Raw genomic sequence first — 24,857 nt, 5'->3', positions numbered from 1 at the left:
ATTAAATGAGTTTAGAGAGTGTTGCTTCCTCTTCAATTTGCTAAAAAGGATTTGTAGAATTGGTGTTTCTTCCTTAAATGTTTGATAAATGTTGATAAGTAAACTCTCCTGGGCCTGGGATGATCTTTGTGGGAAACATTTTTATCTTTGGTCAAATTTTCATATCATAGATATTGGATGATTCAGATTAGTTATTTCTCCCAAATCAGATGACTTTCTTTTTGAGTCAGAGAAGTGTCACATCCCCAGCAGTAGATGGCTTTTGCTCTTGTATGAAAGGAAGGTCCATGGCTCATGTAGTTTTTGTCCTCAAGTCCATTCTCTATGTCTGTGTCTTTATTCCTGTCCTGCCACTAGAGTCTTCAGAACAATTTAAAACATGATTCTTAATACTAAGGAGTAGTTATTTAATTGTGTTCTTATCTGTTTTGTATTCCCAGCTTTTAATATAAAGTCTTGGATATACAGTACACAATACATCTTGTAGAACTGGATTTTTGAGTAAAGCTGATAATTATATTTAATTTTAAAAAAAACTCTGCTGAACACATATAATATATAATAGACAAGACTGACAAAAAGTGGTTCCGTTTTGTTGCTAAATCTGCAGATAAATGAATCATGTGGTAATGTGCCTTAGACTGAGTTCCCCCAAGAGCAGAGCTTGAAGCAGCTGGCTTTTGTGGTTCTATTTCATTATGGAGCACAATCTCCATGGGGAAATAATGCAGAGAGGAAGGAAGACCAATGATATGAAACACTGTAAACTAACTAAACTTAGATGGTGCAGGTTATTCTCAAATTTGTTAAGCAATGTATGTGTGTTTCTTTCCTATAAAATATTTGTTGATGTGAACAGAAAGAGTTAAGCAAGAATCTCTCTAAACTGAAACACTTAGAGCTAGAAGGCATCCTCCTTCCTCACACCAATTTTATGGATGAGCAAATTAAAAGTTGAAGGTTAAAGGCCTTGCTCAAAGTCATAAAGCTAATTTATAAGGACTATGAGTCTATACGGGACATAACATACAAGCAATGTGGGTCCTTTGTCTACTTGTTCATACTCTCTACAAACATGAATTGATCACCAATTTTATGCCAGACACTGTGCCCAGTGCTGTACTGTGTGCCCTTTAATGTTTCTGATACTGAAGGCATTCTTGCATTCTCATTTATATTGGTTTGCTCTATTGCTGTTCCAGGTTTAGACATGAGAAAAGCCAGAGTTATAAGCATAGTTTTCAGGGGCTCACATCACTTCTGTTCCCCGTGCCATGACACCATCCAACAGGCAGGTTACCATAATGAGTACAACATAAGCATCTAACCGTACTCTGGAGGCAAGACCAACTTTGAATAATACTCAAAGTAGAATGACATACTGAAAATATTTAGAAGTACCTATACTATTTTAATTAAGAGGAAACCTTTCTTTGATGGTCTTAGCTTTTTAAATTGTAATGAAAGTTAAAATTAATTTTTTTAAGACTTTTTAATGTGGACCATTTTTTGTTTTTTTTTTCTGTATGTGGGCCTCTCACTATTGTGGCCTCTCCCGTTACGGAGCACAGGCTCCGGACGTGCAGGCTCAGTGGCCATGGCTCACGAGCCCAGCCGCTCCGCGGCATGTGGGATCTTCCCGGACCGGGGCACGAACCCGTGTCCCCTGCATCGGCAGGCGGACTCTCAACCACTGCGCCATCAGGGAAGCCCCACGTGGACCATTTTTAAAGCCTTTATTGAATTTGTTACAATATTGCTTCTGCTTTATGTTTTGGTTTTCTGGCCTTGAGGCATGTGAGATCTTAGCTCATTGACCAGGGATCAAATTTGCACCCCCCTGCATTGGAAGGTGAAGTCTTAACCACTGGACCACAGGAGAGTCCTGAAACTTAACATTAGAGAGGAAATTTCTTCAGGTATAATAATTTCCACCAAAATCCATGCTGATGTTAGTGGGTTGGAATAATAAAATAAGAACAGTATCTATGGGATGTGGGAAATAACAATGCTGAGTCCAGTCACATCAGACTTGGTAGTTTCCAATTCTGGCTGCATGTTAGAACCTTCGGAGAGCTTTTAAAAATACAGATGCTAGGGTTTCCCACCCAGAGATTCTGATGTAATTGGCTTGCAGTGAGGTTTGAGCAACAGAATTTTATTAAGGTAAGTCTAATATGTAGCCTATTAGAATGCACAGGTTGAAGATACCGTTAGAAACAAGTTTAGAAAGAAGAAAATAAAAACCTTTCATTATATGGTAGAAGGACTTGACTTTGTAGCCAAAAGGGAGTATCATATAGAACTAGGGTTCAATTAAGATTAAGCTGATGATGGGGCACAGAGTGGAAGGAGTATGGGGGCATGTGTGTACATACAGACTAAAGGCAGAAAACCACTTATCATGCAGACACAATAGGGCAACTGGGAGGTGATAAAGATCTGAAATGAGGTTAAAATAGGGAAATGAATGCAAAGGAAAGAAAATATTTCCTTTCCGATAGGAATAGGAAGTAAACAGAAAAGAGTATGTCCCTTTTCCCTCCTACAAAATTCCAGTCTTCCTCTGAACTCAATTAAATGTTGCCTTTCAAATTGCCTCATATATTTTTTCAGTGAAAAAGGATACTTTAATTATTCATATGAAGTGACTATTACTTACCCCAAAATAATCTCTAAAAAGTAAATTTTGCATATATTTTAATGATAGTTGGAATTTTTCAAAATATATGCTAACGTATTTAAATCTTAATGAAATCAACACATATATTCTCATATCAAAGCTCCTTTCGGACTAGATTACAGAATCTATACCTGCATAATTAAAGATCCCTGAAGGGACTTCATATCAGGATAAGATCCTGAAAAAAAAAAAATAAATGAAAATGTGCATTTCTGGTATGTAGTTTCTACACACCAAACTCAGGCAGCCCAGAAACAGAAGAGTGTGTCATAAAATTAAAATGTTTACTACAGCTTCTAGTTGTAAAGCTTAAGTCCAAATTTCTTCATCTTAAAATAAATAAAAAGAAATCAAACTATTCTCTGACTCTCTGACCGGCTGTATATTAGCTCCTCCAATGTGTCATGGGTCTTCCCTTCTTTCTTCCACAGAGTATTGACCTGCACACCTCCAGGGTTGGGTCTCTTCTGGGGTGGCACCCCTCTGGGAAGCCCTCTCTGACCACACAACGCAAAAAAAAGCTCTGAGCTTTTGCTACCAGATTCATCTTTCCTCGGTGTCACTATTACTGTCTGTAATTACACTACCATTTTGTAACCAATTGACTAGGGTCTGTCTCTCAGACTAGACCATAAGCTCTGTGATGGTAGGAAATGAGTCTGCTTTGCTTACTTCTGTATTTTTAGCACCCAGAGAAGTGATGGACACAGAGCAGATGCACTAGGGTCTGACATTTAAGAAAACAGAAACCATACCAGTTTCTGTTTTATAACAGAGATAATTTAACATGGGAGGACCTCATGGCACAAAACAGAGTGTAGAAGGGTATATTTGGAGCTGCGAGTCAATAGCCAATAACTAGCACACCTAGGGAAGTGCCTAACATATAGGAATTATTGAATATATATTTGTAAAATAAATGAATGAAAGAGTTAGGATAAGCCAAATTAAAGAATAAACTCAAAATAAGAAGATAATGAATAAAAAATGGAGTGTACTTGATACATCTCATGAGATAACATAAAAATTGGAGACAAAGGGTCTGAAATCTGAATTCTAATTCTAGGACCGTATGCATTCAGCTGTGTGGCCTTGAGGATGTCATTTAACATTTCTGTGTCTTAAATGTCTTGTACCTACAATGTGGTATTGAACAAGATCTTCTTCTTCTCCAGCTTTGAAGTTGCAGTCTCTCTTAGCTGGTTCCCTATGTCCCTTGCAGTGATAATCTGAGCTGTGGCAAGAACAAGTACAATCTTAGGAAATCTGGATGAAGAGTACGTCAAACTTGAAGACACCACTTTACTCCTACCCCAGGGAATGTGTGAATGTTCCCTCTTCTGTACTCGCCCTGGCAATTCATACATTCCTGCATTAATGCACAAGTTATCCCTTTGTATTTGAGAGATGTATTTAATTACTTTTTGGTTTCCCTGTTCGTCCTTGAAGTCTGAGACCCTGATATTTTTAATTCTTGAATTCCTGGTAGCATCTGGTACATGATAGGTGCTTAATGGAATAGTAGAATTTAGTGAAGACCGTTAGCTAGTGAGGAAATTCTCTTTAGGATTAGGCCAATTTTCAGGCTTCTCAATGAATCTATTTGGTTATGTTTTCTATCTATTCCTGCCAGTAATAATAGTTTTGGTCTTTACACCAAAGCATTAACAGTGTCTTCTTTGAAATCAAGAAGCATCATATAGATGGAAGAAGACAGAATACAGGAGGGAAAAAATCGTGAATGAATTACTCATCCATCCATCAAAGGGTCTTTATACCTCAGACCATGCCCAACACAAGATTTATGAAACACCCAAGAGCAACTGCAAGGCATGATACTTAAGAGACTTACAGTCTAGCTGGGAAGGTCACCATGAATAGTACAAGACAGAATCTAAGAAATACAGTGTGTCAGAAATTTTGTTTTTTCTGTCTTCAAATTGTATTTGGAATCTAACCACCAAGCACCACCTCCACTGGCTAGCTCAAGCTGCCATCATCTCTTGGCCTCCTCACTGGCCTGCCTGCAGCTGCCCTTGACTCACTTCATCTCAGTGGCACAGAAATCCTGTTAAAGTCTATATTGGATCAGAACACTTCTCTGTTCAAATTTACCAAAGCCCCCCATCTCATTAAGAGCAAAAGTCACCATATTTACAACGCCCTTTTAGTAACTTCCGAAGACCTACTTCTCCAACCTCCTTGTCTTTTTCTCCCCCTTACTGTTGAGAGCCAAGCGTCTTGCTCAGAGACGTACAACTTCTCTGTCAAAAATTGGAAATTTTGGAGATTGTAGACAAATAATCCAAGGTTCAGTAGTGCTTGGAATTTGATGTGTGTGTGTGTGTGTGTGTGTGTGTGTGTGTGTGTGTATTTCTGTCTCTGACTGTTTAAGGGGAGCTATGTGCATGGCATTACAGTCAGACATATATGAGAGGCAATCCTATTTTACTACTTACTAGATGTGTGGCTAGTTATCCAATATCTCTGGGCCTCAGTTTCCTTTTCTATATAGTGGGTATGATCACATCTCATCTTGCGTCTTTCTGCATTTTAAATGATATCATGGCAGTTACAAGGATTTAGCTCAGCGTTCACCACATAGTGGATGCACAACAATTACTAGCTTCTTTCAGTTCTATTTGTGTCAGAATTGGGCACTTAAGATGCAAAAGAGGGGGGCATGGCTAAGGGTTCAATGTAGGCTCACTAGAATGGTAGCTCTGATCAAGAGGAGGGTCAGGCCTAATAGGGATGGGCTGGATAGGAATGGGTTAAAGGAGTTAACAGGCTGCCCAGCTGGACCATTCTCAATCAAGGGCCTGCATAAAAAGCAGGCAGGAGCAGAAGCGGGGGCTGGCCATGCTGAGAGTGCCTTCGGAGGCCGGCAGCTGAGAAGTTGCTCATCTCTTGGTTCAGCCTGTTGTCACACCCTGGAGTGGGGGACCAGGGGATGCGGGAGGCTGGCTGGCCTTTGTTAAAACCCTGAGAGCGAGCAAGCAGTGTTTTATATTGAGCCTGACAAATAAAAGGCCAACCTGAACCATCTGGTTCTGGAACATATGGGAAACACAGATTTCTATTGTCAATGACCAAAATATTAGTCTATTGAATCTTAAGGTATTTGACTATCAGGAAGAATTTGAATAATGGAATAAGTAGCTCTTAGAACGGTCACTCTGATGAGGGGAGGATTAGGAGAAAAGGCTTCGATGTTGCACACAAAGTGATTATTGATTTTAGTACAGTGCATCTCATTGCAGGGCTCCCGAATGTTTAGAAATATTAACTCACTGATGCTTAGAGTATTGCTGGGTGGGAGGGAGGGTTGCTCCAGTGGAGGGGAGAGTGAACGCGTGTCAGCCGAGAAGTCAGGAGACTGCTATTCTCCGGCAGGACGGATCAGAAGTGACAGTGGACTCAATTACAGCCTCCTGCTCCTATTTTCATAGTATGTCTTTGAGTCATTGTGAAACAAAAATTAAACACAATAACCAGAACCTGTTTTTAATTGCACCCTAACAAGAGCCCTTGAAAGGCCTGCTAGTATGTAGGCAATTAGTTTAAAAATGCATCAAATTATTTGACAATCATTCAAGGATTTTTATTAAAAAATTTTTTTTTCTGTTGCTTTTGAGGTCAGGTTCATCAACCCTTAGTAACAGAATGGGGCAAGATGAATGCAAAATTCTACTCTAAAGCTGTCTGAGTGAAAAGTAGCATAGGTTGATCATTCCAGTTTTAAACATGAAGCTTTGGACAAAAGTTTGTAGTTGAAGAGGCGATTGCAAGAATAACCGATGACAAGCCCAGTGGATATACTGCAGCTTGACTTTAGCAAAACATTTGGAAATTCTTAAAATGTATCCTTCAGTCTACCCCAAATTGACTTGGACAGGCTTGAACGTGGCATAAGGCCTTGTGAAGTTGATTTTTAAACCGTGAGGGCAAATTCTAACATATCCAAAAGTGAGGTGGTATACAGTAGGGCAAAACTGGGTCTTCAGTGTTGCTTAACTGTGTTGCTAATTTGTAAAGAGTGCTAAGTGACATCTGCAAAGACAGAAGGGTGACAAGTGCCAATACTACCTGAGTGTTTAAATAAAGAGGCCCAGAATAATCAGAAATATTAACAAGAAGTTAATGGGCAACAGCTTGGAAAAGTACAAATACATTTGTGAGGGTCCACTGATGCTGCAGATCTTCAACCTGGGCAGACTTTGTCGTGACAGGGGGCAGCAGAGGAGCTAATAATAATGTCTGGTATTCATAAAGCATCTGTCTTTGGGGATTTCAAAGCGCTTTGGGTGTGTATTATCTCATTCAGCCCTGCTCCTTTTTGTCTGCAGTAGCCCAAATAGTGGCCATAGGGGAGGCGGCCAGCACACCGACTGGAGACTTTATCTTGTGTTTAATGACACTGAGGCAAAGTGTCTGGGCCAAAAGGCATTTCAGGGAACTGAGAGGCCCAGCAATTTTGTGCTGGGGAAATTTCAGAAAATTTCTGTGAGTGTTCTGTGAGCGTTCTCAGCTTACTTCTTCGCACATAATTTGGAGAGGGGATGAAGAGGTGAGGGGAGTTGAGAAGCCTAGGAATAAGTATTATCTTGATGAAACTGAGGCTCAGAGAGATGGAATAGCCTTCAGAGTCCCACTGCATGTTGGTACAGGGAAGTTAGTCCCCCTCACGAGTCAATTCTGGGCTTTTTGATTGGGTGTTCGCAAAATGATGTCTTTTAACATGGAGGTGGCAATCCAAGGGAGTCGTGGGATGGAACAGAGGAGGCAGACCACTCTGGAAAGTGGCAATGTAACTGAGTTCCTCATTACCGGGAAGAAGGAGATAAGTTGGAGTCAGGGTGGGCCTGAAGGGATTGACCTGTGACTAAGTGAGCTGGTGTTGGGGGAACATGCTAAGTCTACGGGCAGAAGAGGGATTATTGAGAATGACGCACGAGAAAACCTGGGAGTAATGGGACGGAATGAAGAACCCTTTCCAACAAAAGAAATCTTTGGGATGGTAGGGGTACTCTAAGTCCACAGCATATTTTTGATTGAAAATAGCATGTATAAATAAATCCTATCCTTGCTTTTTGAATGATGAAACACATCTTGCAGTCTGTGATCATGATACAATCAACAAACACATTGCAAAGTTTTGTGTGTGTTGGTCCTTACCACACAGCATCCAACAATAGCAAAGAAAGATTACCCTCTACATGATCTTTGTGGGGAAATACAGGTTATAGCTGATGCTTTTCATAGAAAGGATGAGTACAACTTCACAAAAGCCCATAATCATTGCCTGTCTGGCATAGAGTGAAACCTTAGCCACCTGGTTTTGTATTTTCCCTGAAGCCCCCAGACGAAGGATAACTGCCACACAGAAAAGTAGAAACTCTGGTGATGCTGTAAAAAGTTGAGCAGTTTTGCTCTAAAATTATATAAAGTCTACTGATACATGCATTCAGGAGCAACTGGTGAAAAAAATTTCAGAAATAAACACCATCACGATTCCTTCAGGAAATGGCGTCTATAGACAATATGTCACTTCCTATATGATTCTACAGTGGTCTTGCATACATCCTCCCTCTTTGTACTCATAGTAAAAGCAGCTGATTAGAGTCTGGGAAACAACAGTCAAAGAGCCACGTTATACAGAGAATGCACAGAGACAATTAATGAAACGTGATCAGTCTCGACATTTTTCATATTGCAAGTGGAAACGTGCGTAGGATCTTATTACCTAATAAACCCTGAGCACACTGACAAATTCTGAACACTGCTAACTGTCCTGGGGCACATGCATTTCTTTCTTTTCCAGATTTTTGTTAAACACATACAAAAATGCCTCCAAACAATAAGTGGAGCTACTCACATTAATATATTAAAAATCCCATTAATAATGTATTATAATGGTTCTCTTATGATGCAGTTTTTCATCACTGACCTTGCAGATTTTATCCAAAGTATGCCTGACCTCCCAAGGTCATGCCAGGGAGCCTGTGCTCAATTTCTAAATAGCAACAGGACCGCTCAGACATGAAATCGCTGGGTCCGAAGAAGTAAAGCCAGCTCCTAGCTGTTTTAAAAGAAGCCCCTTCTGTGCTGTGATTTTTTTTTTTTTTTGGTATGAGTCTTGATTTGATGAAAAGACTAAATTAAATAAATGAGCAAGTCATAATGTGTAAGCCATTCCTTCAACTCTCCTGCTCAATCCTGCTCACATGAGTTGGCAGTCTTTCTAGGCTGGTTCAGACTTAAACAATTACAGGCTTCCAAACTAATTAGGGGGCAGAGCATTATGGGACTGCTGAAATTTGGCAGTTGTTGCTAAAAATAAGAGTTCAAAACTAGCTGTTATGAAAACAACTGGAAGTTTTCAAGGAATCGCAATCGTAAACCATCAGCGTGGCCCTGAGCCGCCCCGCTTCCTTTTGTGCACCTTTCTTCATTTTTCACGCTGGTTGATAGAGGAACTGCACAGCTTTCTGTGCCAAAACAATGCCACTCGCACTTGGTCTAATTTACAGAAGCAATGCATCAATGCCTTTATTATTTCCACTATAAAGCATCTTTAAAATTTTTGAAAGTTTTGTGGTTAAAACATTATTACAGTCATCTCTAAATAGTCCATTGTGATACCGGATTTCTTTTTTCCCTAAAGAACTGCTGCTGCTTTAATATAATTTCTGAAAGGACAGATTTACCCTGAATAAAAGCTTCCCAGGAACAGTTCATAGACTGATGAGAGTCCACACCTACTCGTTTATAATTTTGAAGTAAACTTTAATCAGGAGTTGATAAATACAGCGAAACAGAAGTAAAATATTAGGTGAAGTGTTGTGATTATGAAGAAAGTGAGGGCTCAAAAAGTTCAGTGATGTCCTCCAAGTTTTCATAATATGTTTGCGTGTGATAAAAACTGGTAGAGAAGATAACTTTTTCCTTCTACCTTGCTGTCCACACAAAAATAAGGACACTAAGGTCTTTTACTACACAAGGCAGGAACCCTGGACCTGCCTGTAAGTGTGAGAATGAACATGAGCAGATTCATTTTAGTTCTTACAGCACAAGATTTAATTATTGAACAACCAGAAACACCATCACCTGATTCGTAATGCGATCTTGACATATGCCCCCCGGGATGGAGCTGGGTTGAGGCCACAATGCATGCACAGTCATGCAGGTACATAGAACACTACTTTCTCTAGTATATCTTTTCACCATCCTGGGTACTAACTGAAATTATAAAAGTGAACACAACCATCGGTGTAGAAAACTAATAGAATCGTGATACATTTGGGATTTAATCCTTTAGCAAAAACATTCCATAGCTAACATGAAAAAAAAAAAAGCTAAGCACAAAACTTAGCACCTAGGGTTGTTTGATAATATTGATAATGAAAATATTGCTTGATAATGAAAATATTGCTATACTTTTCTCTCTCTCTTTCTTTCTCCTCTGATTGTAGCAGCACATAATTGAATCATTTGACTGCCAGGATTGGGGGCGAACTTTGCAGGCCCTGGTAGATCTTCACTGACTGGCCTATATGGGAGTTAAGCCTTGTCTTAATTCCAACAACATGCCTATATTTAGACAAGGGTGATAGTGTAGAAATGCAGCAGAAGAGCACAATCCTTTCTCCCATTTTGACCCCCCTTACTTCATTCTATCTTCCCTTTCTTTCACAGTTTAATATTTCAAAATAGCCATGTACACTTGTACCTCTAGCTACGTTTTCATCTTTATTTTTTTAAACCTTTACCATTTTGCTTTACTCGTACCATTCCCCCAACAAGATCAAGGCTTCAGCCTCTCTGTCTCCCCTAAATCCCATTACGTCATACCTCATCTAATTGTCCTTCAACCCCCTTGCTGGTTTCTCTTCCTTTAGAACCCTCCCAAAACCAGTATTTCCACTTTAACTCTCTTCCCTTCTCATTACTTCCTGTGTGCTGAGGACCACCCTTTACTGTTGGTTGAGATCTTTGCACAGAATTCCAGACCCGTGTGCTTAACACTTTGCTGGGCTTCACCACTGCGTTATCCCACTCAACATGTTCCTATCTCTTCCTTCACCTCTATTACCCCTCTCTCCACCTTGACTTTTATTCTCATTCCAGTTAACGATTCTGTCATCCGGTTGGTTAAATAGGAGAAAAATGTGTGAATTCTCTTGCTTCCTCTCTCTCCCTCCTCTTCCTATCCAAAAGGTTAAGTTATGTCAATGCACCTTGAAAGCTTCACTCAAATCTGTCTGTCCAGGGGCTTCCCTGGTGGCGCAGTGGTTGAGAGTCTGCCTGCCGATGCAGGGGACACAAGTTCGTGTCCCGGTCCGGGAGGATCCCACATGGCGCTGAGCGGCTGGGCCCGTGAGCCATGGCCGCTGAGCCTGCGTGTCTGGAGCCTGTGCTCCGCAACGGGAGAGGCCACAACAGTGAGAGGCCTGCGTACCGAAAAAAAAAAAAAAAAAAATCTGTCTGTCCGCCTTGCTGGTGACACACTCCACATCCTCATTATCTCTTTCAGATTATTGACACGGTTTCTCCTCTGTGCTCCTTTCTGCCAGGACTGCCCCCTTCTAATCCATCTCTATCTTGTTGCCAATTTCTAAAATGCAAACTTGATCATGTTAATTTCCCCTTTAGAATTGTGCAGTGGCTTCCCATCGCCTACAGGACAAATTCTTGTGTTGTTTACATAGCATATGAGATCCTCCGTGATCTAGCCACTAGTTAGCTCTCTGTTTTCACCTTCTAACATGCTTTTGTACACATTTTGGGCTTCATTCATCATAAAATATTTGCAGTTGATTCCCTTCCTTTCTTTTCTTGACTCTCCATAGGTGATCTCCTCCAGCCTCACCCCTTTAAATACTCTCTCTACATTGATAGTTCTCAAAATGACGTCTCCTGTCTGGACCTTGTTCTTGAATTCTAAACTCAAATACTCATTTGTTAGATGTCTATACACATCGCAGACTTAACATGTTTTTGTTTGTTTGTTTGTTTTGTTTTTGCGGTACGCAGGCCTCTCACTGTTGTGGCCTCTTCCGTTGCGGAGCACAGGCTCCGGACGCGCAGGCTTAGCGGCCATGGCTCACGGGCCCAGCCGCTCCGCGTCATGTGGGATCTTCCCGGAGCGGGGCACGAACCCGTGTCCCCTGCATCGGCAGGCGGACTCTCAGCCACTGAGCCACCAGGGAAGCCCAGACTTAACATGTTCTAAACAAACTCCTGATCTTCTTAAAACCCGGCCCTCTCATGGTTTTGCTCATATCAAGACATGGCAACTTCTATTTCTGGTTAGTCAAGCCAAAAAACCCTTCAACTCATCCTTGACGCCTCTCCTTCTCTCATACTCCATATCTAAGTCAAAAGTAAGTTCTGCCTATACCATCTTCAAAATATATCTAAAATCTGAGTTACGAATGTGGTCTAAGTTACCATTATTTTTGTTGGTTTGCTATAGCTTCCTAACTGGTCTTCCTGACACATCCTTGTCACCTTTCAGTCTGTTCTCGTTAAAACAGTCACTGTGATCTATTAAATTGTATGTCAGATCATATCACTCTTCTGCTCAGAACCCTCCAATGGCTTCCTATCTCACTCTGTGAAAGCCAGGGCTGTCTTCAATTGTTTTATCCCCAATTGGTTGTTCATTATCCTTTTGTTTTTTTTTTGAGTTTTCTCTTTTTGTAAATTTATTTATTTAATTTATTTATTTGTGGCTGCATTGGGTCTTCGTTGTTGCATGCGGGCTTTCTCTAGTTGTGACAAGTGGGGGCTACTCTTCGTTGCTGTGCGTGGGCTTCTCACCGCAGTGTCTTGTTGCAGAACACGGGCTCTAGGCGCGCAAACTTCAGTAGTTGTGGCACATGGGCTCAGTAGTTGTGGCTTGCGGGCTCTAGAGCGCAGTCTCAGTAGTTGTGGCGTGTGGGCTTACTTGCTCCGCGGCATGTGGGATCTTCCCGGACAAGGGCTTGAACCCGTGTCCCCTGCATTGGCAGGTGGATTCTTAACCACTGCACCACCAGGGAAGCCCCTGTTCATTATCTTAATTCCCATTGAGAAGTTTATATACATTGGTCTCTGCATTAATTAGAATCCTCTGCTACTTTCTGTATCCTAAATTTTTCAGAACCCAACTCATTTATCAAATCATTGTGTAATATTTTTCTTTGCATACTGTTACACAGAACAGCTATTATTATTTAAGCTGTAATGTGCTTGTCTGCAGCCAAACTGTACAATATTGAAAGTAAATGAGTGTATCTTACATTTCATTTTATCCCTCGCAGCTTGGTCCATAGTATAGGATCCAGAAATATTTGCTCACATTTTTGATTGTATTAACATTACAAAGTAATTGGTTCTAAACCACAGGATTCTAAATATACATACTTTACTGGCAGAAGCGTTAATTTTGGGGATCAAAGAGTCCTAGACCTTGTTAATCTATGAAGGAGACATAGTTTGATGTGTATCTTATTAACAATAGCCACAAAACTGACTTTGAGGAACCAAGTTTTAAGTCCGTCTCTTCTGTCAATATTGGTGTCAGAACCCTGGAAAGTATTTCTGACCTGTAGTCATCTAAATTACATATCTCCCTGAGATTAGATGGATACCCTACTCAGAATTAGACTAGCCCTTGGAGAGTTTACTTTTGGTTCTTAATCTTTTGGATGTCACAGACTGCTAGAGTTTTTTATGAAAGCTGTGACTCTTCTCCTCCCCAAATGACCATATGCATAGCCACTTAATATTTCCATAACTAAGGGACTCAAGTTATCAAAAGCCTATCCATGGAATGTCTAGGACTTCATAGATCCCAGGTTAAGGATCACAGCTCAAGGACTGCAATTATATTTTTTCCCTTACTGCCCTAAATGGTTGGATGATTTTAGGTAAAGCATGTACAAGCAAACCTTGTTTTATTTGATTCACTTTATTGCCCTTTCCAAATATTGCATTTTTTACAAACTGAAGGTTTGTGGGAACTCCACCTCAAGCAAGTCTACTGGTACCATATTCCCAACAGTATTTGCCCACTTCCTGTCTTTGTGTCACATTTTGGTAATTCTCACAATATTTCAAACTTTTTCAGCATTATTATATTTGTTATGGTAATCTGTGATCAATGATCTTTGATGTTACCATTGTAATTGTTTTGGGGCACCATGAACCATACTCATATAAAACCACGAATCTAATCAATAATGTGTATGTTTTGATTGTTCCACTGACTGGGTCATTCCCCTGTCTCTCTTCCTCTCCTTGGGCCTCCCTATTCCCTGATACACAACAATATTAAAGTTAGGCCAAGTAATCACCCTTCAATAGCCCCTAAGTGTTCAAGGGAAATGAAGAGCTGCATGTCCCTCACTTTAAATCAAAAGCTAGGAATGATTAAGCTTAGTGAGTAAGGCATGTTGAAAGCTGAGACCAGCTGAAAGCTAGGCCGCTTGTGCCAGTTAGCCAAGTTGTGAATGCAAAGGAAAATTTCTTGGAGGAAATTAAAAGTGCTCCTCCAGTGACCACACAAATGATAAAAATGTAAAACAGCCTTACTACTGATATGGAGAAAGTTTGAGTGGTCTGGATAGAAGATCAAACAAGCCACAACCTTCCCTTAAGCCAAAGCCTAACCCAGAGCAAGGTCTTAACTCTCTTCAGTTCTAAGAAGGCTGAGAGAGATGAGGAATTTGCAGAAGAAAAAATTGAAGCTCGCAGAGATTGGTTCATGAGGTTTAAGGAAAGAAGCTGTATCTATAACATAAAAGTGCAAGGTGAAGCATCTAGGGCTAATGTAGACGTTGCAGCAAGTCGTCCAGAAGCTCTAGCTAAGATAATTCATGAAGGTGGCTACACTAAACAACAGACTTTCAATGCAGATGCAACAGCCTTGTATTGGAAGACGATGCCATCTAGGACTTTCATAGCTAGAGAGAAAAAGTCAATGTCTGGCTTAAAAACTTCAATGCATAGGCTGACTCTCTTGTTAGGGACTGATGCAGCTGGTGACTTGAAATTGAAGCCAGTGGTCATTTGCCATTCTGAAAATCCTAGGGCCCTTAAGAATTATGCTAAATCTACTCTGCCTGTGGTCTATAAATGGAACAACAAAGCCTGGATGACAGCACACTTGTATACAACGTGGTGTATTGAATGTTTTAAGTCCACCATTGAAACCTACTACTCAGAAAAAAAGATGCCTTTCATGCTCTGGTCACCCAGAAGCTCTGTTAGAGGTGTACAAGGAGATTAATGTTTTCATGCCTGCTAACAAAACATCCGTTCTGCAGCCCCTGGATCAAGGAGTCATGTTGACTTTCAAGTGTTAGCACTGAAGAAATACATTTTGTAAGGCTATAGCTACCATAGATAGTGATTCCTCTGATGGATCTGGGAAGAGTAAATTGAAAACCTCTAGAAAGGATAACCAGTCTAGGTGCCATTAAGAACATTCTTTCAATCCAAGAACATGGTATATCTGTCTATCTGTTTGTGTCATCTCTGATTTTCTTCATCAGCGTCTTGCAGTTTTGGGCATACAGGTCTCTTGCCTCCTTAGATAGGCTACAGCCACTATGGAGAACAGTATGGAGGGTTCCTTAAAAAACTAAAAATAGATCCTGCAGTCATATGATCCTGCAATCCCACTCCTGGGCATATATCTGGAGACAACCATAATTCGAAAAGATACATGCACCTTATTGTTCATTGCAACACTATTTACAATAGCCAAAACATGGAAGCATAAATGTCCATGGACAGATGAGTGGATAAAGAAGATGTGGAATGGAATACTACTCAGCCATAAAAAGAATGAAATAATGCCATTTGCATCAACATAGATGGAACTAGAGATTACCATACTAGGTGAAGTAAGCCAGACAGAGAAAGACAAATATCATATGATGTCACTCATATGTGGAATCTAAAAAAATGATACAAGTGAACTTATATACAAGACAGAAATAGACTCACAGACATAGAAAACAAACTTATGGTTACCAAAGGAGAAAGGGGTGGGGAGGGATAAATTAGGAGTTTGGGATTAACATATACACACTACTATATATAAAATAAGACCTATATATACAAGGACCTACTTTGTAGCACAGGGAACTATACTCAATATTTTGTAATAATCTATAAGGGAAAAGAATCTAGAAAAGAATGTATATACGCATATATATGTGTATAACTGAATCACTTTGCTGTACATCTGAAACTAACACAACATTGCAAATCAACTGTACTTCAATTTAAAAAAAAAGAACACTCCTGGGCTTCCCTGGTGGCGCAGTGGTTGAGAGTCCGCCTGCCGACGCAGGGGACACGGGTTTGTGCTCCGGTCCGGGAAGATCCCACATGCCGCGGAGCGGCTGGGCCCGTGAGCCATGGCCGCTGAGCCTGCGCGTCCGGGGCCTGTGCTCCACAACGAGAGAGGCCACAACAGTGAGAGGCCCGCGTACCGCAAAAAAAAAAAAAAAAAACAAAAAAACAAACACTCCTGATTCATAGGAAGAAGTCATATATCAACATTAACAAGAGTTTGAAAGATGTAGATACCAGCCCTCATGAATGACTGTGAGAGGTTCAAACTTCAGCAGAAGCACTGACTGCAGATGTGGTGAAAATAGCAGGAGAACTAGAATTAGAAGTGGATCCTGACGATGTGACTGAATTGCTGCAATCTGATGATCAAACTTGAATGAATGAGGAGTTGCTTCCTATGGATGAGCAAAGAAAGTGGTTTCCTGAGACATTGTCTACTCCTAGTGAAGATGCTGAGAAGATTGTTGAAATAACAACAAAGGATTTAGAATACTCGGTAAACTTAGTTGACAAGGCAGGTGAAGGGTTTGAGAGGATTGACTTCAATTTTGAAAGAAGAAGTACTGTGGGTAAAATGCTATCAAACGGCACCGCATGCTGCCGAGAAATCTTTTGTGAAAGGAAGGGGTCAATCGGTGCAGCAAACTTCATTGTTGTCTTATTTTAAGAAATTGCCACAGCACTCCCAGGCTTCAGCAACCACCACTGCGATCAGTCATCAACGCTGAGGCAAGACCCTCCACGAGCAAAAAGATTGACTCTCTGAAGGCTCAGATAATGGTTAGCATTTTTTAGCAATAAGTTATTTTTAAATTAAGGTATGTACATCGTTTTTTTAGACATAATGCTGTTGCACACTTAATAGGCTATAGTATAGTATAAACATAAGTTTTATCTGCTCTGGAAAAATGAAAAAATTCATGTGACTTGCTTTATTGCAATATTTGCTTTTTTGTGATGGTCTGGAATCAAATCCAAAATATCTCTGAGGTTTGCCTGAACCATATTTACACCTCAATTTTCATCACTTACAAAACACAGGAAAACTTCCTGGTGCCAGTTTAGTTCACAGAGGGTAGGCTGACTAAATCCCTTGGGCACTATGCAATGGAAAGTATAATTTCACCTAAGAGGAGAGTTGAGTCAATAAATGAGAAGTGTGAAACTGTACGTAGCAGTAAGTCACCTTGTTAAATAGTTATGGGAAATTGAGCCCACTTCACCTAGATGCAATGGAATATCACCAAAAGGGAGAATTAACTTATCCCAGTAAATGCTTCACTTGAAAGTAAACAACTCTAGTTCTCTGAGCCAGCCAGTCCCTGTTCTACTTTTCTTTTCTTTTTTTGTGTGTGTTTCCTTTTTAATAGCTTTATTGAGATATAATTCAAATACCATACAGTTCACCCATTGAAAATGTACACTTCAGCATACTTTAGTATATTCACAGAGTTGTGCAACAATCAGCATGATGAATTTTAAAACTTTCTCATCATGCCCCAAAGAAACCTTTAGTTATCACCCTCTCCCACCCCAGTCCCTTCAGCCCCAGGCAACAACTCCTCTGTTTTCTGTCTCCAGAGACATTTCATGTCCATGGAATCATACATATGCCATCTTTGTCTGCCTCCCTTCGCTTAGCGTGTTTTCAAGGCTCATCTGTATTGTAGCATACATCAATCTTTGGTTCCTTTTTATGGCTGAACAATATTTCTTCATATGGTTATACCACATTTTGTTTATCCATTCATCAGTTGATGGACATTTGTGTTTTTCTTCTACTTTTTGGCCATTCTGAATAGCTATAAACTTTTTAAAAAAATAGATCTTTATTGGAGTATAATTGCTTCACAATACTGTGTTAGTTTCTATTGTACAACAAAGTGAACCAGCCGTATACGTACATATATCCCCACGTCCCCTCCCTCTTGAGCTTCCCTCCAACCCTCCCTATCCCACCCCTCTAGGTGGTCACAAAGCACCGAGCTGATCTCCCTGTGCTATGCAGCTGCTTCCCACTAGCTATCTATTTTACATTTGGTAGTTTTTATATGTCCATGCCACTCTCTCACTTCGTCCCAGCTTACCCTTCCCCTCCCCGTGTCCTCAAGTCCGTTCTCTACGTCTACGTCTTTATTCCTAAAACAGCTATTAACATCAATCTCTCTTTATCCTACGATTAATCAAGCAATCATCTCTTTTAAAGATTTATTTCTTTTTTGTGAGAACGGATGGCATGTTTTTAATGAAATTCTAAAATCTGATCAATGTCCCCCAATTCTACAGAAAAAGAATACAGCATTGCACTCAGAGCAATGATTTTTTTGGAATCAATCGGTGTTTTATTTTTTTATGTATTCATTTCTCCCCAACAGCAAAAAAATTTAAAAATAAAATAAAAAGATTTTAAGGCAGTAACAAGCAGCAATGTTTTAAAGACAGTTCCCCTAGATGTCCTGGCATTCTGGAGGGTTCAGTGAGGGTGATGTGGCCCCAGGCAGGGCTACCAGATGAATTTTATGGCTCTCTCCCTAAAGGGTGGCTTCTTATTGTATCATTTTGCCAAATCCAATAAGACCTGATGCGCTCATCACACCAAGTACATACCCGGGCTGGTGCCACAGTGTCTAGACTGTCATGTCACCTGTGTCACTTGTGAATCTTGTGAATGCAAATCCGTCACATTACAGTGACATCTCATCTTTTTCATCCCACTCCTTTTCCTCCCCATCATCATCCCTACCATTTTACTGAGCTCCTAAGAGGAGCCAGGCACTGTGCTATGTTTCCACGTCGTTAGATTATCAGTACAACTTAGCAAAGTAGTTATTAATCTAATGTTCCATTTGAGAAAACTGAGGCTCAGAGGAGTTAAGTAACTTTTCCTCAGTCTTTAGTAAAGGGTGGTAAGTAGACAGGAGAGAAGTTAAGGGGAAGAATGCACAAGCAGCCACAAATCACAGAAGTGGAAGGAAGGAGGAAGAACATGAGAGAATTGAAAAGTGTCCTATGAAGTTGGGACGACTACAGTGACACTGAATGGAAATCTTACAAGTAGAAGAGAAAATAGATATGAGAATTGACCTGTTTGAAAAATAGAACTGTTAGGGTAGAATTCGATGTTACAGGAGGAAACTAGAGCTAACAGTTTCTCCTTCGTTTCCGCCTGAAGCACAAAAGGGTTGAAGTTTTCCCACCTATTTAGAGAGAGAAGTGAGCTCTGCACAGAGGGCATGATGAAGCAGGACAGCTGGTGGAAGGGGTCAGCCACTCCACCACTGTCCAGAGTAATTCTGCTCTTGTCACCTATTTCATTCCCTACTTCCTAAAGTTGCCCTGTAGGTAACCAAACCCACATCCTTGATGGCCTCCCGCTGTTCTTTGAACCTGCCCCTTTAGAAGGGGGCATCCTGCCCTTCACCACCTTGACTCTGATCTCTGAGAAGACTTCTGCCCATTGAATTCGATTCATCTCATCTCATTGATGTCTTAGCATCCCCACGGACTGGCAACCTGAGCACATTCCTGGAAGCCCACCCCTTAAATCTATTTCTGCTTTCAGATAGTCGCTAACACAGCCATTCATTTCACAGTTACTATTGTGTACGTAGCTGTCCCTGTTCTAGTCTCTAGGAACACATAGCGAACAAAATAGGCATTGCTGCTTCACATGTGAACCTTACACACACACACACACACACACACACACACACACAAATGCACAGACACACATCAAAGTAGAAGAACAATGGGAAAAGGGAAATCATGTACTCATTCTATGTAGACCATGTGCATCCTTGCCATGTATATATTCACATCATAAAGATATTGCTTCTTTTAATCATTGGATTTATCACTTAAGTTAGAAATTGTAGTTTTCTGCAGTATAGCAACAGGAAGAAAGAAGTGATTGTCATGCTTTCTTTCCTCGAAACATCCTCCCTGGGATGGAGTGTATATAAGCTACCTGTCCAGCAGAGACAATGATATTGCATCTCTCCTCCCCGTGTTGCTTGGATGAAACTCACTCTTGAGTCTCTAGGGCTCAGGGGAGTTCAATGGGCTAATAGGCAATCCCAGCTGAACCTTGGCAGACCTTCCCACCAAACCTCAGGGGTTACTGGATTTGTAATGCAACCCCAAAGCCATCTATGAATCAGCTGCAGTGGAAGTGCTTGCCTGTGGCATCTTGCCAAGACCCTATTAGAAGTCTCTCAGAAGAGCCTGACAACAGATATTAAAAAGGCTGCAAAAGGACGATTATGGTCTGTCATTTGAAGAGTCTACCCATGGACTACACATCTTCTTCCTTATGGATGAAAATGCCCCTAAGTATAAACTGTCTAGCCAGTACCATCTACTGTATATTGGCTGCAAATACAGTGAAGATGCTTTCAAATAACTCTTTCTTGGGAAGTTGGTCAGCAAAGGATGGAAAGCCCATAATTCTGGTATACATTTGGTATCCTCACCATATCAAATCCTGGTTGAATGCATCATCTTTAATTAAATGGTGTGACTAGACACTGAGAAAAACATATCTTCTGGGGCTAGCACTTGCTCTTAGAATCAAACATACTCTATCCAGGTGAAGCAGTCTGAACGTGAGGACGTAACACACTGATAAGGCGCTGCTTGGAAAAAAAGAGAAAAAGAGAGATAGAGAAAGAAAATTGTTCCTTAGAACGACCGAAGGAGCGTTTCAACACGTGCATAAGAGGAGCAAGATAGTGGGAAAAGACAAGAAATTATGCTGGAGTGGTGCTCGAATTAAACAGAAAAGCTTTGGGAAAAGCATACTTTTCAACCTTCAACCCTTCTTTATACTAGACTATAACTAATTATAAATGAACAGATTTTTTTTATTTAAAAGTTGTATAAATAGCAATTTTTTCCATTGCTGCACAGAGTGTATAAAGAAAATAACCCCTTTCTGAGAGGGCACACCTGCTACAAAGATGTCACAAAATGAAACAGATACAACCTTTTGGGGGGAATGCCCTAAATGTGATTTATCTCGCTCGTAGTGTAGCCTGATTTTAGGCACAAAATAATTCGTGCTCCTTGTGGTCAATTTCAGATCTGTTTCATCAGAATTACCAAAAATGGGGATAAGGAAAAATTATTTGATATAAGTAAGGGGGAAAGATAATGAAATTGAGTAGAAGAAGCATACATATTGAAAAGATTTAAGGAAAGAGCTTGATACATTCGAAATAGCTCATAGTAAAGGGACAAAAATTAAAATTATAGGACAAAACAATCATTCGTTCAATTGTTTACTCTTAAAAGAACAACAAGCTTTTCTCTCCTCTTAGAGGGTCACTCTTCTGACCCCTCATTTTACATTTCCAGTAGCCTTTGGTATATAATCTTCTCTTGGCTATAAACTCTAAAATTCATTCACTCATTCACTTGACATTTATTGGTAACTTACCAATAAATGTCTAGGAAAGGCAAAGGGAGGCTCCTGTGTGTCTAATTTAACAGCTGAGAGTTACGTATTAGAGTCTGCAGGCCACTCCAGCCCCCCCAAGTCTTACATCACAATTGTCTTTGGCCACCACCCAAAATGTAACCCCTCTGGGGACTATTAGTCTCATTCCTATACCCCTCTGTGCTTTCTATCTCCTGACTCAGCCTCTCTTCTCTCCTCTCTCCTCTCCCGCTACTCCTTTCTGCGCTCTCTCTCTCTCTCATGTCTGTTCCATGGAATGCAAACTACCCTGTAACATTACCTTTTCCACAGAATACTTTATTTTATTTGCCTGGAATTCAACTTTAGTTTTTATCTAGGATACTGCCTATCCAGGGGCCTGAATAAATAGAGTCTTCCATGGGATCGGGCAGTTCGGTCTGCTTTCACCTGGGTCCTGAGGCAGCTCAGGTCATCCAAAATCTGCTTTTCCCCTGAGATTCACGCCATTTCACTCTAACACCTTCTTCTTCAATATCATCTAACCACGCCTAGTCAGTACTCCAAATTCGCTGGACATCTCACTCACCGTCTTCCTTTATTTCCCATGACTTGCCAACAACCTAAGTGATTTCAGTGTCCAGGCCAGGACTTCTGATACCTAGAAACTATAATATTTTATTTCCCTTTCTCCAGTATATTTTTAAAGGACTTTATTTTAGAGAAATTTTAGGTTCTCAGCAAAATTGAGAGGAAGGTGAAGAGATTACTTATATACACTCTGCCCCACATATGCATAGCCTCCCCAGTTATCAATATTCCCCATCAGAGTGATAAACGTGTTGCAATTGATAAACTTCCATTGACACGTCATTATCACCCAAAGGTCATAGTTTACGTGAAGGCTCACTCCTGGTGCAGTATTCCAGTACCTTTTAACCTTCTCTTTTCTTGAACCCTCCACCCCCATGGCCATACCTGAATCTTGTTACAACCCACTTTTATTCCTCATTTGAGAGCTGTCACTCTAAAACCTCACTCTGACTGTAATCCTCATTCTTTATCTCCTACTCCTGCTACATGATTTCTTCAACTTCATAGAAATTTCCCAGCCTTTAGGTCCTCCATTTTCTTTCCATTGCTTCTCTAGGTATCCTGGAATCTTTGTTGATCATTTATTTACCCTCGTTTTTAGAACTTTTAGTATTTTACATCTTCATCATTCTGCTTATAGGTCAAGCAGAATTCTTCACTACTTTGCTCTCTTCTACCCAGTCTTCTGAGAGCAGCTGGAGGGAATGCCACCACCACACTGGTGCTCACATGACAATTCCCTGGCTTGACCCTGTCTTCTAACTGACAAGGTGCTTTACCTGTTCATAGTCAAGAGCCTTAGTTAAACACGAGTGTTTTCACTCTCAACCAAAGTGCACAAACTCACTCAGCCCCTGATTCCTGCCCTCCACATACGTACCTAATGTTGGTATATTTCTTATTCCCTTCTTCCTTCTATGTCCCGAATTCTGTACCTTCCACCACCTCTGGGACATTAATCCAGTGCTTTATCTCTTTTTTTTGTACCTTCAATGATCCCTCACTAGCAGTTTCTTTCCACTAAAGGTAAAAATATACACCAAATCCACACAGTCTAGAATAGTCATTGATACATGTACAATACGGGAATAAGTGAAAAAGGATACAGAGCTGCATAGGTAGAACGAACTCAACTTCCCAATAATTATTACATACAGCAAAGCCTAGGAGGAAATAGACCAAATCTTTACTGTAGAAATCGCTTAGTCATGGGATTCGAGATTACTCTGATTTTATTGTTTACCCTGTTTCATAGCCTCCAGACTTTCTGCTGTTAACATTATTATTTACAGAAATAATTTTTTTTCTAAAAATGCACTTTCAAAGACTTATAATCATACCTTTGATCCTGTGTCCCAACCTACCTTTATTTTATTTATGTAATATTTATCCAGCCGAGGAGATGTCTATGTTCATTCCATTTCTTCAGTTTTCATGCACTCCTTAACCCACTGCCATTAGAATTCCACCTTCCTAGTTTCACTGAAAGTCTCTGGTATTTTCAAGATGACCTTCGATATCACCAAATCAGAGGACTATCAATTCTTGTCCTGCTCAATCTCAGTGCCACATTTGCCTCTGTTGCCATCCCCCTTCACCTTAAACACCTCCCTCCCTTAATTTCCACTAAAGCCTTTGGTTTCATCTCCATCATGCTATCCTTTGTCTCCTCCCACACCTTAAGTGCGAGGATTCCCTAGGGCTTGGTGAGCACTTGGCTGCTTTTTGCCCTACTTTTTGCCCTCCCTGGGCTATACCATTCACACAAATGCATTTTTTTTTTTCAACACGCATCTCCTGGCCATTCTGAAACCTCTACTTCTTGCTCTGGTCTAAAGTGTTTCCAAGTTTAGGAGACATATATGTATGTCATGTACAGTAGTAAGAGAAATAATAGGCTTTTTAAAGAACACAATTAACAGATTTAACTATAGTGTATTTTATGCTTCAAATAGAAGTTGGACTTGTAAATATAAGATAATTCTCATTACTGCCAACTGGGAATAATATACTCAGACACAATCACGTGACAAAAACTCGAAGGAGATGTGTATTTTCACGTTTGAGCGTATTGCTGCTTATGTGGTAGATTTTACATTTCAATAAAACTGTAAAGTGAAACTGTAAGTAAAATCAAAAGAAATAAAATTCGGGCTTCCCTGGTGGCGCAGTGGTTGCGAGTCTGCCTGCTGATGCAGGGGACGCGGGTTCGTGCCCCGGTCCGGGAGGATCCCACATGCCGCAGGGCGGCTGGGCTCGTGAGCCGTGGCCGCTGAGCCTGTGCGTCCGGAGCCTGTGCTCCGCAGCGGGAGAGGCCACAGCAGTGAGAGGCCCGCGTACCGCAAAAAAAAAAAAAAAAAAAAAAAGAAAAAAAAGAAATAAAATTCGACACAACACAATAGAAATACTCCAAAATAAAAGCAAACATTTGCAGTAGCATTTGAAAATAGAGTTATTATGACAAATGCTGTGAACACCTGCTTATTGCATTGGTCTCATAATCTCACATTAAGGGCTAATCTGACATTCTAAATTATCTACTGAAATTTTATAAATGGCAGTAGAAAAAAATAGCTTTAATTTTTTATTGTTGCTGTTGCTCTCAAAGATGTCAAAGATCATTAAAAAATTCAAATAATAATGTACAGACACTCACTTGGCAAATTGTTAAAAGAAAGCAAAGAACTATAGGGAAGCCCTGATATATCAGTGGGACAATCGGAGAATGACCAAAAACATTAGATGCTCACTTGGTGTAATTCATCTTCACGCGGCTCTTCTTTGAGATGAGCATGGCCTTCCTTTTCAGGG

Source organism: Grampus griseus (genome assembly GCF_964374135.1).
Source record: "Grampus griseus genome assembly, chromosome: 13".
NCBI lineage: Eukaryota > Metazoa > Chordata > Mammalia > Artiodactyla > Delphinidae > Grampus > Grampus griseus.
The sequence above is the reverse complement of the archived record's forward strand: the minus strand, read 5'-3'. Positions refer to the sequence as shown.